Here is a 23,506-nt window from a genome sequence, read left to right as displayed (position 1 = left end):
GGAGTTTTGCTATTTGGGGAGCAAAATAACAGATGATGGTCGAAGTAGAGAGGATATAAAATGTAGGCTGGCAATGGCAAGGAAAGCGTTTCTGAAGAAGAGAAATTTGTTAACATCGAGTATAGATTTAAGTGTCAGGAAGTCATTTCTGAAAGTATTTGTATGGAGTGTAGCCATGTATGGAAGTGAAACATGGACGATAAATAGTTCGGACAAGAAGAGAATAGAAGCTTTCGAAATGTGGTGCTACAGAAGAATGCTGAAGGTTAGGTGGGTAGATCACATAACTAATGAGGAGGTATTGAATAGAACTGGGGAGAAGAGGAGTTTGTGGCACAACTTGAAAAGAAGAAGGGACCGGTTGGTAGGACATGTTCTGAGGCATCAAGGGATCACAAATTTAGCATTGGAGGGCAGCGTGGAGGATAAAAATCGTAGAGGGAGACCAAGAGAAGAATACACTAAGCAGATTCAGAAGGATTTAGGTTGCAATAAGTACTGGGAGATGAAGAAGCCTGCACAGGATAGAGTAGCATGGAGAGCTGCATCAAACCAGTCTCAGGACTGAAGACCAGAACGACAACAACAAGCAATTTACAAACATGTGCTTCACATGCGTTGCTCATACAAGACACTGTACTGTTTGAAATGTCAATTTCAACCATAAGTTCAGAATACTGTCTCATAATTGTTTTAATATTCAGTTCTCTGGCTTGTATCCACATAATATATATTCTGGAGTTGTCCATTAACAATAAACAAGTTTCTGTAACGCCCCTTCAACCAAACGCACGAACATATACACACAATAACTGTCCATTAGTCGTGTGATATTCGTTACTCGATACATCGGTGATATATTGCTTTGTTATTCTCATTACACATAACTCATATCCATTCGTTATTTATGATGTCAGTTTTTTAAATCAAAAGTTTAAAATTCAAAGCCATTGTTTTGTGATTTTCTCAGTTAGGCAAAATCCGTATTCATTTGCCGTAAGAAGTGGAGCAAATGGAACAGTGCAGACAATGATAAATTACTTTGAGAATGGCACTGGGCTTTTGAAACAGCAGTTGATTTATCGGTTGAAAAACAAGAAAAAATAACAGAAAACATATATAAAGAAGAAAAGTGATTAGAGTGGCAAATGGGAGTATAGCGCTTTCAAGTCTCCAAATCGAAATGAATAAAAGGCAAGTGCAGTAAGCACCACTACTACAATCTCTGTTAGTTTAGAGTACGTATCACTATCCTGAAGAGGCAGACCACTGAACGGAGAATCTATGCAAAGCCAGGCGTAGAGGAGGAGCTAAATTGAATCAAAGTGAAAGAAAAACTAAGACCACAAAGAAGTATAATAATTCACCAAGTTGGTTACTCAAGTACAAGAAAGAGGAGCAGGAAAAAGGCGGCCATCAAAGAAACATGATTCACAGAGTTGTAAAAGACATCCGCAAGACGTAGACATGGAATGTGTCGCAGAGGGCTGAGGTGAAGGTAAGGTAACATTAGAGAAAATGATGAGATGCAAATAATTCCCTTTGACAGGCAGTTCAGAACGAGTGAAGTTCCTTTGAAAGTTGGACAGTATTAATCATCTGTATGTTAAAGCCAATTGGAAGGACAGATAAGTTGCAACAAGAAGGACTGGACACCAGTTTCCTGTCGAATGCAGAAATGCACACAAGTGTTGAAGATGAAGACAAATGTGCTACATGTCAGCGAGTGTGTATATCATGATATATGGGACGACAGAATCGTCACAAAGAGGAGAGGGCGAGGTGCATTCAGGTATATGTAGAGTTAAACAGTGAAGAAAATGGCAATGTTTGCGAAGTGCATTGTAGACAACTAAGCTGCAAGCTTGTCGACTGATTACAGTTGAAGAAAAGTCACTACGAGGCAGATTTGGAGGACTAGAAAGCTATGGTCTGATCAGAAAAATTGTTATACTTCTTATATGATAATAAATGTACTATTTGGTGTTAATCACAAACTGCTGAACAAAGGTCTTCTGGTGTACTATGGATAATTTAATGAGGTGGTAATGGAACCTGTGGTTGAGCCAATACGTTCATTGAATCATTTCAACTACATGACGGTTGTGAACAGTTAATCTTTAATACTTGCCAGTCAACTTATGCAGACCGCTACATTACATACTCCACCTTAAAAGGAAAATATACCACATTCATTTGCCTGAAATACTTTTGCTTGGAATTAAGTACGTTCAGCAGTTTCACAGATTTAGAACGGACACCATAGCTCATATATGACAATCTGTAACCACCTGGAACGAAATGCAACCCGTTTCGGTTAAGTTTCACATTTTGTGTACTTTTTATCTACTATTTTTACTCAAGTTTCTTTTCAAAAATTAATTTAATTTATTTTAATTTATTTCATTCTCCTCCACATCTCTCTAGACTGTGAACTATGAAATATGAGTTCTCAAAAACACCCTGACAAGAAAAGTGAAACACCTATAACGGGAGGAGGAAACGAAATGAAACTTTTCGGGGGTCGAGGGTATGTGATGTTATTGCAGTGATTACAAAATCGAGTCAAATTTACTAAGAACATGGAAGTATGAGCTCTCTTATAAGTGTGACATTGCATGCCTTCTGGCCTAGATGCGTGTATTGATTCGGTTGGGAAGCGTGTCGTAAAGTCGTGGCCTCTCGTGAGGCAAGCCAGTCCACAACTGTTGTAACCAGTTCAAAAATTGGTTCAAATGGCTCTGAGCACTATGGGACTTAACTTCTGAGGTCATCAGTCCCCTAGAACTCAGAACTACTTAAACCTAACTAACCTAAGGACATGACACACATCCATGCCCGGGCCAGGATTCGAACCTGCGACCGTGGCGGTCGCGCGGTTCCAGACTGTAGCGCCTAGAAACGCTCGGGCACTCCGGCCGGCTGTAACCAGTCCTCGATATCTTTGATTCCTGACATCCGAGCTCGTCCCACACATATTCTGTTGCGAACAGATCTATTGATATTCCTGACTACTGGATTAGCTTAACATGATTCAGACAGTTCACAGAGACACGTTCCAAGTGTGAACGAGCATTGTCCTGCTGAAAAATCCACCACAAGACTATTACTTGAGAGCTAACATATCAGGAGGCAGGACGTCCATGAAGTACTGTTGCGGCGTCAGAGTTCCCTTAATTGGTACCAGCTTACCAGGTGTCACTTAAAATCATAACCGATGGTTCCACACATCGTGAAACAAGGAGTAACACTGGTGTGCCTCTCCAAAACATTGGACGAATGGGACCACTCCCCAGGTCACCGCCACTCTCGGCAATGGTCATAGGGTTAGTGCAGAACTGCGATTTATCTACATCTACATCTACATGGATACTCTGCAAATGACATTTAAGTGCCTGGCAGAGGGTTCATCGAACCACCGTCACAATTCTCTATTATTCCAATCCCGTATAGCGCGCGGAAGGAATGAACACCTACATCTTTCCGTACGAGCTCAGATTTCCCTTATTTCATCGTCGTGATCGTTCCGTCCTATGTAGGTCGGTGTCAACAAAATATTTTCGCACTCGGAGGAGAAAGTTGGTGATTGGAATTTCGTGAGAAGATTCCGTCGCAACGAAAAACGCCTTTCTTTTAATGATTTACAGCCCAAATCCCGTATCATTTCTGTGACACTCTCTCCCATATTTCGCGATAATACAAAACGTGCTGCCTTTCTTTGAACTTTTTCGATGTACTCCGTCAGTCCTACCTGGTAAGGATCCTACACCGCGCAACAGTATTCTAAAAGAGGACGGACAAGCGTAGTATAGGCAGTCTCCTTAGTAGGTCTGTTACATTTTCTAAGTGTCCTGCCAATAAAACGCAGCCTTTGGTTAGCCTTCCCCACAATATTTTCTATGTGTTCTTTCCAATTTAAGTTGTTCCTAATTGTAATACCTAGGTATTTTACGGCTTTTAGATAAGACTGATTTATCGTGTAACCGAAGTTTAACGAGTTCCTTTTAGTACTCATGTGGATGACCTCACAGTTTTCGTTATTTAGGGTCAACTGTCACTTTTCGCACCATTCAGATATTTTTTCTAAATCGTTTTGCAGTTTGTTTTGATCTTCTGATGACTTTATTAGTCGATAAACGACAGAGTCATCTGCAAACAACCGAAGACTGCTGCTCAGATTGTCGCCCAAATCGTTTATATAGATAAGGAACAGCAAAGGGCCTATAACACCACCTTGGGGAACGCCTGAAATCACTTCTGTTTTACTCGATGACTTTCCGTCAGTTACTACGAACTGTGACCTCTCTGACACGAAATCGCAAATCCAGTCACATAACTAAGACGATATTCCATAAGCACGCAATTTTACTACGAGCCGCTTGTGTGGGACAGTGTCAAAAGCCTTCCGTACATCCAGGAATACGGAATCGGTCTGAAATCCCTTGTCAATAGCACTCAGCACTTCATGTGAATAAAGAGCTAGTTGTGATTCACAGGAACGATGTTTTCTAAACCCATGTTGACTGTGTGTCAATAGACCGTTTCCTTCGAGGTAATTCATAATGTTCGAACACAATATATGTTCTAAAATCCTGCTGCATATCGACGTTAACGATATGGGCCTGTAATTTAGTGGATTACTCCTACTACCTTTCTTGAATTTTGGTGTGACCTGTGCAACTTTTCAATCTTTGGGTACGGATCTTTCGTCGAGCGAACGGTTGTATATGATTGTTAAGTATGGAGCTAATGCATCAGCATATTCCTAAAGGAACCTAACTGGTATACAGTCTGGACCAGAAGAATTGCTTTTATTAAGTGATTTCGCTGATCATAATACGATGCGATCCATCAGCAGCTGATGCTTCCTGATCACTGCATCACTCCAAATGCAGCCTTTCGTTTTGTGGTGTTAACGGCTGCCTTCACATTGGACGGTAATTCCCTAGTACGGCTACTGCCAGACTCCAACCAATGGTACGGGATGATACAGAATGTTACAAGAAGTCCATTACTTGTTTCCGGAAAGTAAGTACAGATACGAAAAGATTACGATGTGCTTTGTGCTCTCTATGGCGAACCTCCTTTGTGGTGGTCAGATGTGGTCGACTGGAGTCTTGTCGATGAGTATGCCTACCTTGATGGTACCATGCTGTTCATCATTGCGCCACTGTCGCATCCGGGCACCCGACGAATCAGGATATTGCATGGTTAGACCAGCCGGCCAAATAGAGGCCCACAATGAGGCCCCTTTCCAATTTTTGGTGCTGATACAGCTTTCTCACACGAGTACACGGCATCTTCTTGTCCATCACAGTCATTCCTCAATATCTGACACTGTTCACGCCTCTTAATCTCCATGAGGCGTGGTAATAACAACAAACATGAACGCTACTAATGTATTCTTGTGGCCTGTCTTTGTGTCACAGAGCATAGTAGCTCTGGTCATTTACAAACCAGCCGGTGGTGAGCACGTGTACAAAGTTGCTTTGACATCTGGCTATGTCTTCTGGGTGATCAACTTTTTCTGCAAAGAAGTGTAGAAAATCGGTTTTGTTTTGTTATTTGGTGACTTATTAATGCATTAACAGTTGAATATCTTACCAGCTAAATCCACTGCTTTATTTTGACTTTTAGAGATTTTTATTTTGCACTTTGTGAGCTGTTTTTCCAAATTTGCGTACAGATCTTTGTAAACTACCTGATTTTAAAGACATCAGCATCTGATAGTATGCAATAAATGATGTCCACCGCATTGAGTGTCTGGCCAGTCTTCTAGGATGTGGGATAAGACAACTTATATGTTAACTCTCAATGCAGACTACTTAAAAAAAGTACACTAACGACCAGTTGTGGGTAGTGCTAACTTACTGATATTAAAAGCTATAGAAATTTTTTATAGATTATTTTATTACAATACACATTGGTAGATAATCGTCTCCTTTTGAAAAAGACTTTATTCTTCCATCTACTGTAATATGCTGGTGTTATCATTAACTGCATCAGAGGAGTGAGTAGTATGTATGAAGATTAATTTTAAGTCTAGTATTGTGGTTGTAATTTTCATAGCTCGCAGTGGCCGCGCGGTTTGAGGCGTCATGTCACAGACAGCGCGACCCCTCCCGCCGGAGGCTCGAGTCCTCCCTCGGGCATGGGTGTCTGTGTTGTTCTTAACATAAATTAGTTTAAGTAGAGTGTAAGTCTAGGGACCGATGACCTAAGCAGTTTGGTCCCTTAAGAATTGGGAATTCATACACATTTGAACATTTGTTTTTCGTATTTGAACCCAAATTCTCTTATTATTAGCCACAAATACCCTCAGGCAGGAACTGTGTTGGTGCCTGAGTGTAAGAGTCCAAAGGTTGATGATTTCCGGTTATCAACTTCACACAATAGGCCATTCTTACTGCAACAATCTGAATAATAATTTTATGTTTTTGACCTTATCTACATTGCTTGTGGAAATCACGATATATGATGCTACTGAGTGAAAATACACAAAGCATACTGGAATTTCATTGTTAGATACTTTTTTTTTTTTTTTTTTTTTGCAATTGCTACCTTAACTCGAAGTGTTTTTGTGCATACACTTCCACATATCTGCGAGCTTTTCTTGCAAATGGTACCATAACTCATTAAATTTTTATGGATATCCTTTCACGTGTGCTCTGACAGCAAGTAATTTCTTATCTCCATCTCTATCTTGGTACAGGTAGTGTAATTTAGTTGCTACAGCCACCGTGGCGTATATGCAGGAAAAAGTGCAATGTCTTTTGTGGTTTCATGTGACACGGTCGCCTATTATAGTTCAGCGGCAGTTCCAAAGACCCTATGGTCGAGATCCACCACATGTGGAGAGCATCAAACGATGGTATGCAAACCTTTAGGGGACCTGGACGTGAAAATGACTGAAAAATAGAAAAAAAAAATGTTTATCTCAATCTGAAAGACAAACTTCTCCCGTTTGTGTGCATTATCAACTTTCAAATTGTTTATTTGTTCTTAAATGCTCTTTGAACAAAAGTCTGTAACCAGCCACGTCTCCTTTCAGTACACTGTCTCACTGCTACAGTCATGCAAACAATAAAGTCAATATACAGGGACTTTGCAGATAGAAAATTGTTTAGGAGATGTCTACATGGCCACACACAGAACCATAATAAGAGTTTCAACAGTTGTGTGTGGCAACAAGTACCAAAAACAGTGTTTGTTGGAAGGACGGTACTCAAAATAGGTGTGATGGATGCTGTCATCTGTTTAAATGATGGTGCAATTAGCAGGACAAAAATAACGGACAAATTGGTCATCTAACCAGGAAATAATATGATAGCTCCTCCGATTGCCATAGATAGTCAGCGAGTAGTTGAAGCTGAAAGGTTGCGGAGGCCACCACTGAAGAGTTCAGAGTAAGGAAAGGCCTCCTGAAAAAGTGTACAGGATAAAAAAACAGCTGGCCAGCAAGAATATGCTGCTGGAATGTTCTGAAAGAGGCATTCGGTGAGTCAGAAGCACTGTGAACAGTCTTTTCTCATTTTTTCGAAACTACATTTTCCGAACTTTAGGTACATATATCTTCACTATGGTTTAAGCTATGTTCGCCAAATTTCTCCCCAGTGAAGAATGGTATAGTCTCATTGTATTATATCTAATACATTTCAGAAAATTTCTATGTTTGTCATTCTGCATATAACTTTAGCGATAATTTCTGAGCAAAATAACTATGTGGTATAATAAAGATTTTTCTGTTTTCTCAGGTGCACTACCAACTACAAAACGAGAGGTATAATGTGTTCATATGAATGTTTACAGCAGCCTGCCACAGTATGAATGCTATTAGACTGATGATGCACCAGAAAATAGTACCAGAAATGAAGCGAGTGTTATAAAACCAACTATTAGACAAAATGTTGTAATTTTTAAACTATAACTGACAATTTGATAAGTTTCCGCGTACAGCTTCAGTTAATGTCATTCAGTGTTGGTAAGAAAATGAAACTTCGTCCGCATTGCGTGTCACGAGTAACACGCACCGAAAACGAAGCATAAAAACACAGGGCGTTCACGTCCACGTCCTCTTAAAGAGACTGGAATTACTGGTGACAAGCACCGGCGGCTCGTAAGTACACATTCTGGGTGTTCACAGATTTTTAATTTCAGGTAAATACGAAAGTGTGAAATTAATAGCAGCCGTTGTATTGCAGTTATGCTTATAAACATATTTATACAACTTCAGCTGCTGTCAATAATAATGATGATAACAATAATAATCACACTTATTTTATTTCGTTACTTTCTCAGACAGTGCATCTGGTCTGGGAGGCCCTTGTTCTTTTGCGCCTAATTTTTCATGGTAAATTTATTTTCTGTTAGCACTTAAAACAGTTTCAACAGTTTCATTTTGACACTGCACAGGAAAGCCCATTCCCGCACAGGAAACAACCAACTCCCAACACAAACTGTTGTTTGCAGAAATGATCAAACTTAAGAGGTACTATCTACCAACACGGTCACTTGACTATACAAATGAGGCGCTGAGAACCATATGGGCCAAAAGCACACCGTCTTCAACTCTACATTTAAGTGAATATCAGAGGATCCAGTCAGACAGCTTTTCGTGAATGTTCATACAAAGATACAATGTGGGCTTACTGTACAGATAAAACTGACCCAGCGTAAGATCAACATATGTCAGAAGCATGGATGAACGCTATAGTCTCACAATCGACGATAGTGTGCTTTATGGTTCTCAGCGCCACAAAACGATTACTGCATTTAAAAAATCCAAAACTTCTTGTACTGTATCTCATTCAGAATCCCACAAAACAGATTTTTTATCAGTATAACTATGACATACAGATGTCTGATCTAATTTTACTATATAGTGAGTGAATCGGCACATCTGAGAAATGTGCTACAGTCTAGGGGGATTTATGCCAAGCGAAATCTGCTGCAGTGTGCTACAACTTGATGGCGTTGACGTAAACTTATAGGTGAGTAGTAAGTGCTAGCTATGCACGCCGTGAACTGTGCACGTTGTTTGCCAAATCCGTGTTTATTTGGCCTGTAAGGCAATTACGTCACACAAGTAGTGCATGTGCAAATGATCCTTAAAACGTTTACAAGTGAAGGTGTGCTCACTACCTCGATGCCAAGTTTCACCGAATCTAAAAGAGCAACGTAGCGTAGTACGTTACATTTTGTCCGCCCAGCTAGCCGCGCGGTCTGACGCGCTGCTTCCCGGGCGGGAAGGCGTGCCGGTCCCCGGCACGAATCCGCCCGGCGGACTATATAGTTCAATTCTTTTATCTTGGCGGCTCGCGCATGCCCGCCTAGACGCGGGAGATTGCTGCGTTGCCAGTTGTACGCGCCAAGAGAAGCAGCGCCATAGTATAGCTTAGTTCGCAAGCTTACGTTTAGGGGGGAGCGCGCTGTTCATGAAGTAAAGCCACCACGGCCGCATTAACCCTTTCGCTGCTACAAAGACGTGCTCCCTGCATTCCGTGCTGTGGGCGGTTTTGTCACTGCACTGCTCGCATGTGCAGACACATTGTGTTCCGACTGCTTTGACACTCTTTATCATTCGATTCCACAAAAACTATTTGGCTCAAAAATTAGATTTTTACCTATCTTCTTGACTGATACCTTCCCCCCATAAATGACTTAATTTTGTTTCGATGTTCAACGCAGTTATTATGCAGCATTAAATATAGTAAACCATTGCACGAAATTTTGAAGAGTTTGCAGAGGTAAAGTCCATAGAGTATACTTTCCAGATGGTCGATTTTAGTTGCCACAATGTTTAGAATGAAATGTGGACAAGATACCTATATATTTCATTTAATTTAAGTACCACATAAGTGTAGTATGTAATATTGAGAAATATTCCACCTTTCGCTACTGTAACAAAAGTTTTACTTACACTGGGCACGTTTGGATTTATTTTAAAGCACTTCAATCAATCAAAAGGAAGTAGACAAAATACATTAAACAAAACTGTGGACTTACAAAAACATTAGGACTTGAATATACCGTCTGTCAGTGAAGTGCTCAGAGCTATGTCAAATATAATTTTGTGTGTGGCACACACAAACAGCATTTATTTGCTAAAACACTGATGAGCCAACACAAACGTTGAATATTGTGCTACCGCAGCACAAAACTACGAAAGGTGACTTGGCAATGGAGGACACAAAATACAGTCCTCTTATGATGCTTCAAATGAGAGAAACGCGTCTGGTCTAAATAAGTCGCTTATTACAGTTGCAGAAGAGGGGTATATTTCAATACCATTGGTAAAACTGCGACTGTGGAACAAAAACAAGAAATAGAACATGAATACCATTGTGTATGTGCCATACCTTGCACCGATGGAAGTGCTTTAAAATAAAGCCAAACGCGCCCGGTGTAAATAAAACTTTTATTACAGTCGCGAAAGACATACGACACCTATGTGGTACTTAAATTAAATGAGATATTGTTATACAGTAAATATTATATGAAATTTAGGTATCTTGTCCACATTTCATTCTCAACATTGTGGCAACTAAAATCGACCATACGGAAAGAATACGCTATGGACTTTTACCTCTGCAAACTCTTCAAAATTTCGTGCAATGGTTTACTACATTTAATGCTGCACATCAAAACAAAATTAAGTCATCTATGGGGGGAAGGTATCAGTCAAGAAGACGTGGAAAAATCAAATTTTTAGGCCAAATAGTATTTGTGAAATCGAATGATAAGTGAGTCAAAGCAGTGGGAACACCATGTGTCTGCACAGGCGAGAAGTCCAGTGATGACAAAATCGCGCACAGCGCGGAATGCGGGGAGCACGTGTCTGCAGCAGCAAAAAAGTTAATGAAGAGGCAAAGCACTAGAAATTTCATTCGAACGAATAAAATTCGTGAAGTAAGGCACTCCAATATTGTTTTTAAATAAAGAAACTATGAAGCACTGCACAATGTTTGAACTCATAACCTTTCACTTGGCAGCCCAACACCTTAACCGTTCCGCTACCTCAACTCATCAAACAGTGCAACTCCATAAGGACTCTAACACCTCACGCAACTACTTATAAACACTGTTGGTATGACTATGAATTACTCACGCTTCGTCGAAGTACAATAGGAAATAAACAATTACCGCTGTTCTTTATTGCGATTGAAACAAACACCTTTCCTTGCTATCGCCTGAATTAGGAGTCTTATTGCTTGTTTGGTTTAATTAATTAATAGAATATGAAGCAATTGGTATAAAGAATGCTTTTTCCAAACTTTCTATAAAAGAAAGTCTGCTATCGAGAATTTGCTTTTGTTCTATTACTTTATTTATGACTGAACGTTTCTAAAACTGAAGACACTAGTCCATGCTCTGCACTGCAGTCGAGATCTGGCAACGTCGTTCTCTGTTCATTGGCTGACTGTGTTTTGTGACGTCAGATGCGCAGAACGAACCTTAACTCGGCCGCCAAGATATATGACGCGCACTTTAGAGTCGAGGTCCGGCGTGCCGGCCAGCCTGTGGATGGTTTTTAAGGCGGCTTTCCATCTGCCTCGGCAAATGAGGGCTGGTTCCCCTTATTCCACCTCAGTTACACTATGTCGGCGTTTGCTGTGCAAACACTGTCTCCACGTACGTATACACCATAATTACTCTACCACGCAAACATTTGGGGTTACACTCGTCTGATATGAGACATTCCTGGGGCTGTCCACTGGGGGGCCGAACCACACAATAACCCTGGGCTCGATGGGGTTGGTGGACTACTGTGGCTTGTTGTGGGGTTGTGAACCACTGAAGGCTACGGCGTGACGAACCCCCTGTGTCGTTTCTAGGTCCCCGGTTTAATACGCAATACACGGTAGATTTAGTGCTGTGTGTTTCAGATTACCGCATCTACGTTATGTTTAACAGCATTCAAAGAAAAATAACCAATGCATTCGCAAGGTGTCAAAAGTTACATTGTTCACGTGCTCTTGTGGTCTTACACCACAGCCGCCACCGGTGACGAGGCAAAAAGTGGTATACTGCAGTCAGTGATACCGTGCATACAGCATTTCAACAAAATCCACAGAAATCGACGTGCCGTGATTCCAGAGAAACAGACGTTCTTCGATCACAAACGACAACTTCTGCAAACTTTCCAGCAATATAATGACCCCAGACGTGCTGAGTTTGCTAGGAACGTGCTGGAGCGATTCGATAAAGACAATGACTACCTTAATAAAATTTGTTTCTCCGATGAAGCGAACTTTCACATCTGCGGGAAAGTAAATAGACATAATGTCCAGTTCCGGAGCACGGAAAATCCAAATATTCTAGTACATCAAGTAAGGGACATCCCGAATATGTATTGTTGGGCCTTTCTTTTTTACTGAGCGTACCATAATGGCAGTTTACCTGAATATGTTGAAACATTACATAGCACCTCATTTAAAAGAGTTTCAACAGTGGGCAGTGGTTCAATAAGGTGTGACATTTGGGGTGGGGGCGAGCGTGTGAATGTATTTGTTCACTAGTTTTTGGCTGAAACCTTTCCGGACAGATGGATCGGTAGAGACGGTCCGACGTCATGACCACCACATTCACCAGACTTCACTCCTCTTGACGTTTTTTGTGGGGTTAAATTAAGGATAAAGTGTTCAGGTCATTAGTTCCTGATGTAAGAACTTTTACGGCACGATTACGAAATGCTGTAGAGGCAGTAATGGATGAGACGTTGGCAAAAATATGGAGAGAAACTGAGGATCGCCTAGACATTCTGCTGGCCACAAACAGAGCAATTGTGAAAGTGTTTCCATAAAAAAACATTGTGACTCAAGCTACCATTCGCAACAAACTGCATAGCTATATCTAACGTAATTCCATAAAAATAAGTTTCTACATTCAGCAAAAGACCACATGCTCACCCTACATTTTCAATTATCTAATTTAATTTTACATCATTCCATGTAATTTTTTATCGCATAAATATTTATTTATTTATATATATTTATTACTAAATATTTATCTATTTACTATGTGCAGTATGTACACATGCATATACACAAGCCATGTGTGCGAAAAACAAGAAATATATATATATATATATATATATATATATATATATATATATATATATATATATATATATATATATATAGCTCACAATTCATCAGAATTATTGTAAAAACCTTTCCTGTTAAGGCTATGGAAATTAGTTTCCAAGTGTACATAGACCATCAGAATTATTGTAAAAGCTATGCTACTGGGACAATGGCATTTAGTTGTAGTTTTTAGCGTAGATTTATATACCTGGAAAAATTGTAAATAATCTCATCCACTGCCACTGGGGAACAAATGTAAAAAAAAAAAATTCTCAACCAGTGTTGCTGTTGTAGCATGTAAATTAAAAGTAACTCTGCGTTAGAATAGCAGAGTCAAATTGTATCTCAATAACTATATTGTACCTCAAGAACTACATTGTATCTCAAATCCTGAACTGTAATCTCAAAAACTGAATTGTAATCACAAGTGCTGAACTGTAATCTCAAGAACTATATTGTATCTGTGTGAACTGAATAAACTAAATACTTCGTTACCATACGTTTTTGTCGTTGTTATTTACAAAAAAAAGAACCTATCCCCTACTGCATTGTGTGTATGCATAAAGGGTGTGCATGACGCAAACGACATTAGTTTTTTTGAAGATGAGTGCTATTAAGGAGGTGAAGTTTAAGATGGTAGATAACAAAATATTTAGAATGGTTGCCTGGAATTACGCTTATAGTGCTCCACGAATTGAGTTTTGGAAGCAGGAAGCACGTGACCATGTCCGGTTCCAAAGACATATAGCAAACATACCTAAAATTGTATCTCCTGTGCTTGAAGAAAACCACAGACATAGTATCTGCACGATATTGTATACTATCAAGGTGGGAACATGGTGAAGAGAAATCATACACATGAGTTAAATATTCATTTATTTCTCATCCAACAAATTTTACATTTTCATAAACAGACACAGCAACACTACTTTCACTCATCTTCTTCTTGAGTCGCTGGAGAGCAGGACACCCATAGAATTCTAGGTCTTGAATAGCAGAAAACTTGAAGATTCGACGCATCCTTGAGATCTTCTCCTTCCCCTTTACGTAGATGGTGATATATGTGGACGAATAATTGAACCGACGTCACCGTATCTTTATAGGGTATGCCAGGATCATCTCTGTGAATTCCATGGTAGAAATGTGTTAACCACTTTGCTCTCATCCGTGTTATAGCGCACTTCACATCCTTGAAAGACCTTGGTGATGGAATGTTTGCTGAGAATGTCTCTATTACTCCGACATCTTCTGTGTACGCTACAAATGCAACATATTGAAATATGAACTGTCTATGCTCACGATCACAGAAACCCTGAGCGTCTGCAGTGGTGTTCTCACCTCGGGATACCATAGTGGAATGCTCTGAGTATGACGCACCACCTGTTCACTTATACAGCCCGTTGCACGTCCCCGGTGAGCTGGCAGTAGTCAACTTCACGTGCATGTAGGACTAGAGCATACGCTAGTGTGTTTCGGGATATTTGCTGAAGATCCAAATTCAGTTCATTCGTCTGTAGATCCAGATTTAATTATCTTTCGTCCTCTCCCCCCAATCAACCAGGCAACCTAATTATCTCGTTCTGCTCTAAGTGGTCTATTACGATGATCGGTGATAGCTCGTTGAATTTCCGTGGACTGGGTAGACACCCTTCTCCTCCTTCAGCACTTTCATAGTATGAAGCACAAAACCTCGCATACATGTCATATGCTAGACTGTATATATTTTCATCCCACTGCAGGTGTAAATTGTCATATTCTAAGCTACCGCTTCTGCTTTGCTCTTTTCTGCTGATGGGTAAGCCTGCGAGCCGAACGTATAAGTGAAAAATTTTGCACAACGGATTTTAGAACGCTAATTTGTCGCCCTGACACTTATACGCTCTCCAGAAGGGTAAGGTTGTCCTTTGCTCTATATGTGACGTTAACTAGTCGTATGCAAGTCTGGTTGGTTTCTAACCATATCCTCAGTATATGCTAGAATGTTCAGATGTGCTGACCTACAAACACTGCCTCCACCAGATGGTTGCAAACATGAAATACACAAATAAGGAGATAATAAAATGACCAGGGAAAGTACTAGATATGAAATGATACACCCAGTAGTGTTAAATTCTTTACTCTTCTGCAATTCACTCTATTCAAGATCACACAGTACGAGCAACATTATAGTTCTGCCTATTCACATTTGGTAATCGCTCTGTCTGGCACTGTCCTGTGATATATTCACGGTCGTTAATTCAAGTGCGGAATACTGACATCAGCTATGGCAATTGCAATTATATTTAGAACTACACTCGCGACTAGCAACGTGAAGCCTCAGCATAGAACGAAAAAGACACGTGATCAGCAGTTTACTTTACTTCCCTAACCGCTGTTGCGAATGTACAACCACTACAGTGATCTGACGCTTATCGCTGCGAAGGTTCTCGCCTCAGCGAGATAACATAAATTCTACCTCACCAAAAGCTTCTGTGGGCACCTCCACGACTGCCGTGGAACGCCAAGCGATCCTCAGGCTCTCGCTACAAGCACTCTGTCCCAGTAACGAGGTCGCACACCTCGCCAGGACCAACCTCTCTCCTCGACGCTCCAGGAACAAGTGTTTCCTAGTCGCTACGCTTTTTAGTAGCTCCTGTTATTTATTTTCTTCCCCCCTTTAATGTGCGTGGCCAATCATGTTGCTGGAAGGCGTTCGTTTCCGAGCGCCGACCAATCTCAGTTTTGCAACCGACCGAAGCTTCTAGAAGCTTCCAGACTGTTCCAGAAGCTTCCGCTCCGGCCGTTGGGAAAACCACCTACACGCCGCCACGCGTTTTGTGAGCGAGCCCCTGTGTCTTCTTGTCCTCGGCCACGTGGCTCCCGCTAAGTCGCGGTCCACCTGCCTGGGATTTCCAGTAGCTAACGGGCGCTGTTGTCTTCAGCTCTCAGGCGTGCCTGCCGCGCTTGTGTCTTTCCCGTTCTCCTGCCAGCCTCCAGTCTCCATCCGCTTCACTATCGCCCAACGTGCAGATATTCTGCTACAAATTAAGATCCCTAGCCGATGTCAGTATCGTTAATGGTTTCCTGTCTCGATGTTTATACTATTAAAGGGTCTTCTTTCCGGAGTGGTAGTTGTAATGTGGCTCAAAATGATGCCACCTTACAATATGGGTAGAATTCTGAATTCAGGAACACTCTGGCATTAGTTAACTTGAAGTTGTCGAATACAGTGGAAACATTTGGTGTATTCCCTCCTCTATCAGTCTGAAATACAAGTATGACGAATCTAGGCTTCTCTAGCGAAGAGGTTTTAATAGCTCTTGTTTGTCTGCTTGCAGTCGGTAGCACTGGGTACTCGAAAACTCCCAAGAGTGAAGTATTAGAGACAGGCATGTACAGGAATTCAGAACTTTTAAAAGCTTCAAACGCCCCTCATCTGGTACAATGATGTGAGATATTTTCCATTTTATCTTGCTGTTTGCGATCATATTCTTCTCTCGATCTCCTTGATGGTATGAGTTATTATCCGTCACACTCTGTAGCAGAATGAGTTCATGTTTAGCATTCATAATAATCTCCTTCATGTCCTCATAGTAGCCCATAAGCAGTTTTAGAGGTTCTTCCGAAAGAACAGACACCATATCCATATAAGAATATAGTTCTGGCAACACCGGCCATGACCTTCTTCTTCTGTGCGGATGCACACATATTCCCTGAACTCTTACGGGACGTGGTAAGAATGTCTTTTACGAGTAGTGAGTGTGTTGGGGTGGGACACTACGAATGTAGTGTGTGGACATACAAAGTGAGAATGTGGGTCTCGCAGGAGGTGTGCACGAGATAGTCCCTGCAGTTCCACTATCCTCTGTGCCTTCGATGGCTCAGATGGATAGAGCAGCTGCCATGTAAGCAGGAGATCCTGGGTTCGAGTTCCGGTCAGGGTACACATTTTCACCTGTCCTCGTTGATATATATTAACGCCCATCAGCAGCTGAACGTATTAATATAATTCTAATTTCCTTCTAGACGGCTGCTGGTCATCAATGGTGTCTGTTCTTTCGGACATGTCCGTAAGAACAGACACCATATCCATATAAGTATATAGTTCTGGCAACACCGACCATGACCTCCTCCTGTGTGGATGCACACATATTCCCCAAACTCTTACGGCACTTGGTAAGAATGTCTTCCACGAGTAATGAGTGCGTTGGGGGGAGGGGGGGGGGGACACTACGAATGTAGTGTGTGGACATACAAGGTGAGAATGTGGGTCTCGCGGGAGGTGTGCACGAAATAGTCCCTGCAGTTGCACTATCCTCTGTGCCCTCGGTAGTTCAGATGGATAGAGCGTCTGCTATGTAAGCAGGAGATCCTGGGTTCGGGTCCTGGTCGGGGCACACATTTTCACCTGTCCCCGTTGATATACACTGCTGGCCACCGTAAATGCAACACCAAGAAAGACAAGAGGTAGCATAACAAGATTTATTATGTAGATAACATGTTGACCAAGTATCAAATGATTACGTTTACAGACGTCTGTGACATGTGGTTCCTGCCAGAATCAGTAGCCAGAGTAGCCGCCATTGTTGGAGATCACCGCTGCCACACGTCTCGGCATTGAGTCAAAGAGACGTTGGATGTGTTCCTGGGGCACAGCAGCCCAAGCAGCTTCCACACATTGCCAAAGATCATCTGGTGTGGCAGCTGGGGATGTAATCTGGGTCACTCGTTGAGCAACCATGGACCACATGTTTTCTATCGGCAAAAGATCCGCAGAGCGAGCCGGCCAGGGAAGCAATTCAATCTGGTTATTGACAAAGAACCTTTGGAAAATGCGTGCCACGTGTGGTCGCGTATTATCCTGTTGAAATATGGCTGTGGCCGAGCCCTGAAGGTAAGGAAGGGCAACTGGCTCCAGCACCTCGGATATGTAGCGCCGGCTATTTAAAGTACCGGCAATGCGTACTAGAGGCGTGCGAGTGTAATATCCAATGCCGCCCCATAACATAATACCCGGTGCAAGACCAGTGTGGCGGTGCATAATGCAGCTGTCCAGCATCCTCTGTCCACGGTGTCTCCACACTCGAATCCGACCATCGTGGTGCTGCAGACAGAAGCGTGCCTCGTCAGTAAAGACAACGTCATTCCATTCTGCCGTCCACATCCGTCTGTCACCACACCATTGGCGACGGAGACGTCTGTGGTTCTGCGTCAATGGTAGACGAAGCAATGGACGTCTTGCGGACAGACCACTCTGCTGTAAACGGCGTCGAATGGTACACGCAGACACTGGATGATGCGTTACAGACGCAATGTGCTGTGCTATGGTTCGGGATGTCACTGAGCGATCCGTCACTGCCATGCGCACAATTTGCCTATCAGCACGTGCAGTGGTGCACCGAGGTGAATGCGATCGACCACGTCAGTCCGTCGTACCCTCCTGCATCCAACGGTCACATATCCGCATTACAGTTGTTTGGTTTCGTCCAACACGACTAGCGATTTCTCTGTATGATAATCCACAATCTCGGTAAGCCACTATCCTTCCTCTGTCGAACTCGGATACTTGATCAAACGATGTTCGCTGTTGTCTACGAGGCATAACTGATCGTCTTGTGAAACAACCACAAGGTAAACACACGTGCCGAACGTACACTCGTCGAAATCGCCAAGCCTTAAATGGCGCTATGAGGTGGCGCCACAGGCGCGCGTGATGTGCGTCTGCGCTGAAATTCTAATCAGTTGCATATCTCATCGCTGCAAACCCATGGTGTAAATTTCACTTGATTCAGATGCTTCCTTCATGGTGTTGCATTTACGGTGGCCAGCAGTGTATATCAACGCCCATCAGCAGCTGAAGGTATTAATATAATTCTAATTTGATGCATACATGTCTGCAGAGGTGTGTATTAAAGTCCTGATAGCGCCAAAAATTGTAGAACACACGTCTTCCACGAGTGAAGTATCGTCGTAAATCTTCTGGTGGTTGCAAGTCAACAAATGAGTCGAAATAGCCCACAGTATCTGCATTTCTCATAACATTCACAGTGGGTGCCGGGACCTCCAGCAACATCTAAATTGGCTGTACCACATTCACCAGTTTCCCACACAGTCTTCGGTAACGTATCCCGCATAAACACACCATGGAATCTTGGAATGTTTAATTTTTTTTCTAACGAACTTAAATAGATCAGTATTTGTGAGTGCCCGATCTGGTAGGACTGTTAATGGACTTTTCTTTACATTTATGAAGAGACCAAGCCCTTTCCTGAACAGTTTCAGTATAGTCCTTCTCCGATGGCTGCGGCTTCCATAATGCGGCTATGTCTTCTTGCTTCTTCTAACTGCGCTTGGGGAGTTGTGTGCATTCTTGGCTGTTCGAACAGTAGTTGTAGCGCCATCAGCGAGGAACCCTGCCGCCGAGAGAGCGAAGAGTGCTGGGATGAGGAATGGAAGAAAACCAATAGGCGTCTTGGGTACCGGTAGAAATCGAGGTACTTAAACCGATCCTCGTCTTCTTCCCGCACCCTTCTGCTTCAGAGCGTGTTTAGCTGCATACATCGCTGCCAGGATACAGTTCTTCAAGCACCTTTTCGTCCTACTCTTCTTCTTCTTCTTCTTTTTCTTCTTTAGTGCACAACGTGCAGCATTGATAACTTGATTGAAATTCATCACGCCTAAACCCAGCTTAATTTTTCCACACATGGTTTTATGAATCGCAAATGCTGCAGTGCGTTCATCTATACCAAATCCTTTCTTCTGCGTATCACCTTATCCTTATCAGTGAAAAGCCTGTCTGCAGTGTGACGACTTGGGAGAGCTTTATTTGCAGCATATGCAATGTCGTGTTCCATACACGCTTCATCGAGGAGATTTATCCTTCTATCACCTCGTGCCAAGAATTTTTGAAAGTTTATTCCAGGTCCACATTAGTTATATCCCAGAATGTGTAATTCCACTGGCAATTTGTCTAGAATACCACCGCCTCAGAAAACGGGTTCACCTGCAAATTGGAATCTACAAGGGTTTCAGAAGCTCATAGGGAAGTACCTTCATTCCGAATTAGCCGAACGCAAGACCGTGTACTAGCATTTTTCGGGCGTGCGCCATTAATAACAGATTGCTAATGTCCATGACTTCCATAGCTGAATGCATCGTGGTGTGCCACCCTGACCAGCAGAGGGGCAAAGTATTCGCTGCTACAGTGTAGGGCTCCAATACATGTTTTCAGCATCCCGTTCCTTCGAACCATATTTTTATTTCTGGAATAGTAGAGCATAGATGCTTGATGGTTGGGTAGTTTTTGTGACATACCCCAGATTCACGTGTATGAAGTCAGATAAAGCGATTAGTGTTCTCGTTAGTGTCGTCTGCTGATGCCCAGCTGATCACTTTGTCCACCAAAGACCCCACGTTAATGAAAGCGTTTGTCAAATGAAAATGTTTGTGTGACGTTTCTTAAGCCATTTTTTTGCCTTGTGATGTTAAGAATGAATAAAGCTATTGTTATTTAGATCACAACTCCTCCCTGTGCTCTGATTACAATTACCATTGCCATATTTATTTAAGTCTTGATTACAAAAGAAAGTAGTAATCTTGCAACATCTCATCCACTGAACACATAATTCACAGTAAACAATATAGTCCGTTCTCTCGGGAAGCTCAGCGCAGACTGAGCGAAATCCCCGCCTTTTTTTCTCCAGGCCGCCATATTGGATTATGTCATGGCTCTGAGCACTATGGGACTTAACATCTATGGTCATCAGCCCCTAGAACTTAGAACTACTTAAACCTAACTAACCTAAGGACATCACACAACACCCAGTCATCACGAGGCAGAGAAAATCCCTGACCCCGCTGGGAATCGAACCCGGGAACCCGGGCGTGGGAAGCGAGAACGTTGCCACAAGACCACGAGCTGCGGACGATTACGTCATGGGTGGGAAGAGGGAGGCGAGGGGGCTAAAGGCGCCCTCTGGTGGTGGTGTTGTGAACTAGGTAAATGGGACTCCAGATGTAGCACTCTGGTTGGAACTACTCTGCGTCTCTGACAAACATTTGTAAAAGTCCGTTATTGTCTTTCTGCTTTAATATCTGTCTTTCAATTTTAAACCCTTTGCACTCCATAAGACAGACACGGGGCAGCTCCGCACATTCTTATTCAAATCGCCGCCACCTGGGCGGCGAGTGTGCCGCAGAGAATTGTGCGGTTTCTTTGCAAAAACAATGGGGCTGGTGATCAATAGGTAGGATGTACATTAAAACAAAAAGTGCACTTTCATTCAAATATATTTCCAAAGCATTACAGTACAAAACTTTTCAATGTATGATATTTTGTTAAACACTCACCAGGGTGGAGAGCTGGGTTTCGTGTGGGCAGTGATACACAGTTTCACGCCTACCAGCTTTCTTTTCTCTGAACACACTGCATAATCCTTATACTTGCTCCCAATAAGGTGCTGATAATGTACAACTGTCCATTGAAGGGTTCCTCATCATCAGAAGTTGAACGACGTCCTTATTTCATCCCTGGATTCCTTGCTTCACCAACTAAGTCTCTTATAACACTTTTACAGCATATTTTGTGAGACAGTTATTCCAAGTTGTTTTTCTCGTATTGTTTCTTGTAGGTCCTGGTCCTACCTCCAAGAACCATGAGTTTCGCCACCACTTCAGACTTTTCATTAGACCATTATAACTGGAAGTAAAATGGTGAGATCGATCAACTTCACCCGTGTTTGAAGTATAATCAATAAACACATTTGGTTTCATTATTTCTTCTCTTTCTTTTCTGTTTCTCCTTTCTATGAATGACACTGAGTTAGCTGCTTTTGAACAAAGCATGAGAACAGTTTGCTTATCTTGCCGTGCCAGAACCATCATTTTGTTATTGCAGAGGCGTTTTATTTCATGCTTGTTCAGACACAGAACTTGCAAAGTGGCAACTGTTTTGGCCGCTACAATGGGTGCAAGACCCACATAACTCGCCCACCTTACATTTTTAATACACAACTATGCAGTTTGTGTATGGTTTTGCTGAATCATTCTGAAATTTCTAGTTATCTTCACACCACAGTAACCAAGCGGCGCAAGTGCTGATTAAATGTCACATTTCACTCAAATAGCAAATTTTGTAGCAGATGAAAATAATTCAGTTAGCTTCAGTTTCTGTGACTAAGCCACAACGAGGGAACGGCCGAGTCGGGGCGGTTTATAGCGGCCTCCACGGGTGGCCCAAGAGAAAGCTAGCGACACGCTGTCCCCGGCGGGCGGCAGCCTTTGTATAGGATAGGGGTGCGGTGGCGCCTTCGTCCCGTACCGTGAAACTCAAAGCTGCGATTTCTCCACTGTATGGAAAGCTGGCACAGAAGGACCTTACGACCGTCTTCTGTTGGATTACATTACAAGGAATCATGGAGAAATCGCTCCTCCTGGAGACCCAATTAACACGATTTTTTCCTTCTGCATCGTGCAGTTAAGAAGTGTTGTAACTACGACCAGGACGGTCGCGGGGTAGCAATGACAGAAAGCGCGGCGGGACCCGCGAACAACAACACAACGGAAGAAGACGGACACGACTAACGAAGGACAGAACGAATACAACAAGATCGAACAACCGAGTCACAAGGAAAAAAACACGTCCACTCGTACACGAACCGCAAAGTAAGCAGTCAAGCGCAAAGCGAGGTGTAAACCGACGTAAGCGAGATTAGACTGACAGGCTGAGCTTTTTTTTTTTTTTCTTTATTGATATTTTGTACCTCATACAAGGTGGGCTGGGAGCGGAAAAATGTTACTCCGCTCTTCAGCCACAAGCGGTACAATAAAAGAGAAAACCAATGAAGACAGCAAAGTAACATAATGGTGGTTAAAAAACAGTAGATACAATAATTAAAAAACATGAAGCCGTTCACACGCGACGAAAAACAAGAAAACTGTCGGCAATGTGCACAAACACTGATGATGTAGACGTCACACGTGAACGAAGGAGCGTGGGCGGCGAAAAACACTGAATCACAAACACGACAGCACACACACGAAAAACTGATGGCAATGATCTCCGGTGCACAAATGTCCACTGAACGTGTGCGAGTCCGGGGACCTGCCAAGAGGGGAAGAAGGTGGTGGGGGAGGGAGAGGGGAGAGCAGAGATGCGAATGGCAGAGGAGATGGTGGGAGGAATAAAGGTATGGGGGTAGGGGAAGCCCAGGGGAGGAGTGGGGAGGAAGGGAGGAGGGAGGGAAGGGAGAGAGAAGGGAGAGAGGGTGCCCTAAGGAAAAAACACAGGAAGTGGGAGGGGAGGATCAAAGTTGATAGGAGGGGTAGATCGAGTGGAAAAGGGCATCATCAGGGAGGGGGAGCTGGCGGAAGCCACTTTGGGAGAGGGTAAGGAGAGTGGAGAGATGGAGAGCAGGTGGGACGTGGAAATACAGGCGTGGTAG

This window comes from Schistocerca nitens, chromosome 3 (genome assembly GCF_023898315.1).
Source record: "Schistocerca nitens isolate TAMUIC-IGC-003100 chromosome 3, iqSchNite1.1, whole genome shotgun sequence".
In the NCBI taxonomy this organism is placed as follows: Eukaryota; Metazoa; Arthropoda; class Insecta; order Orthoptera; family Acrididae; genus Schistocerca; species Schistocerca nitens.
The sequence above is the reverse complement of the archived record's forward strand: the minus strand, read 5'-3'. Positions refer to the sequence as shown.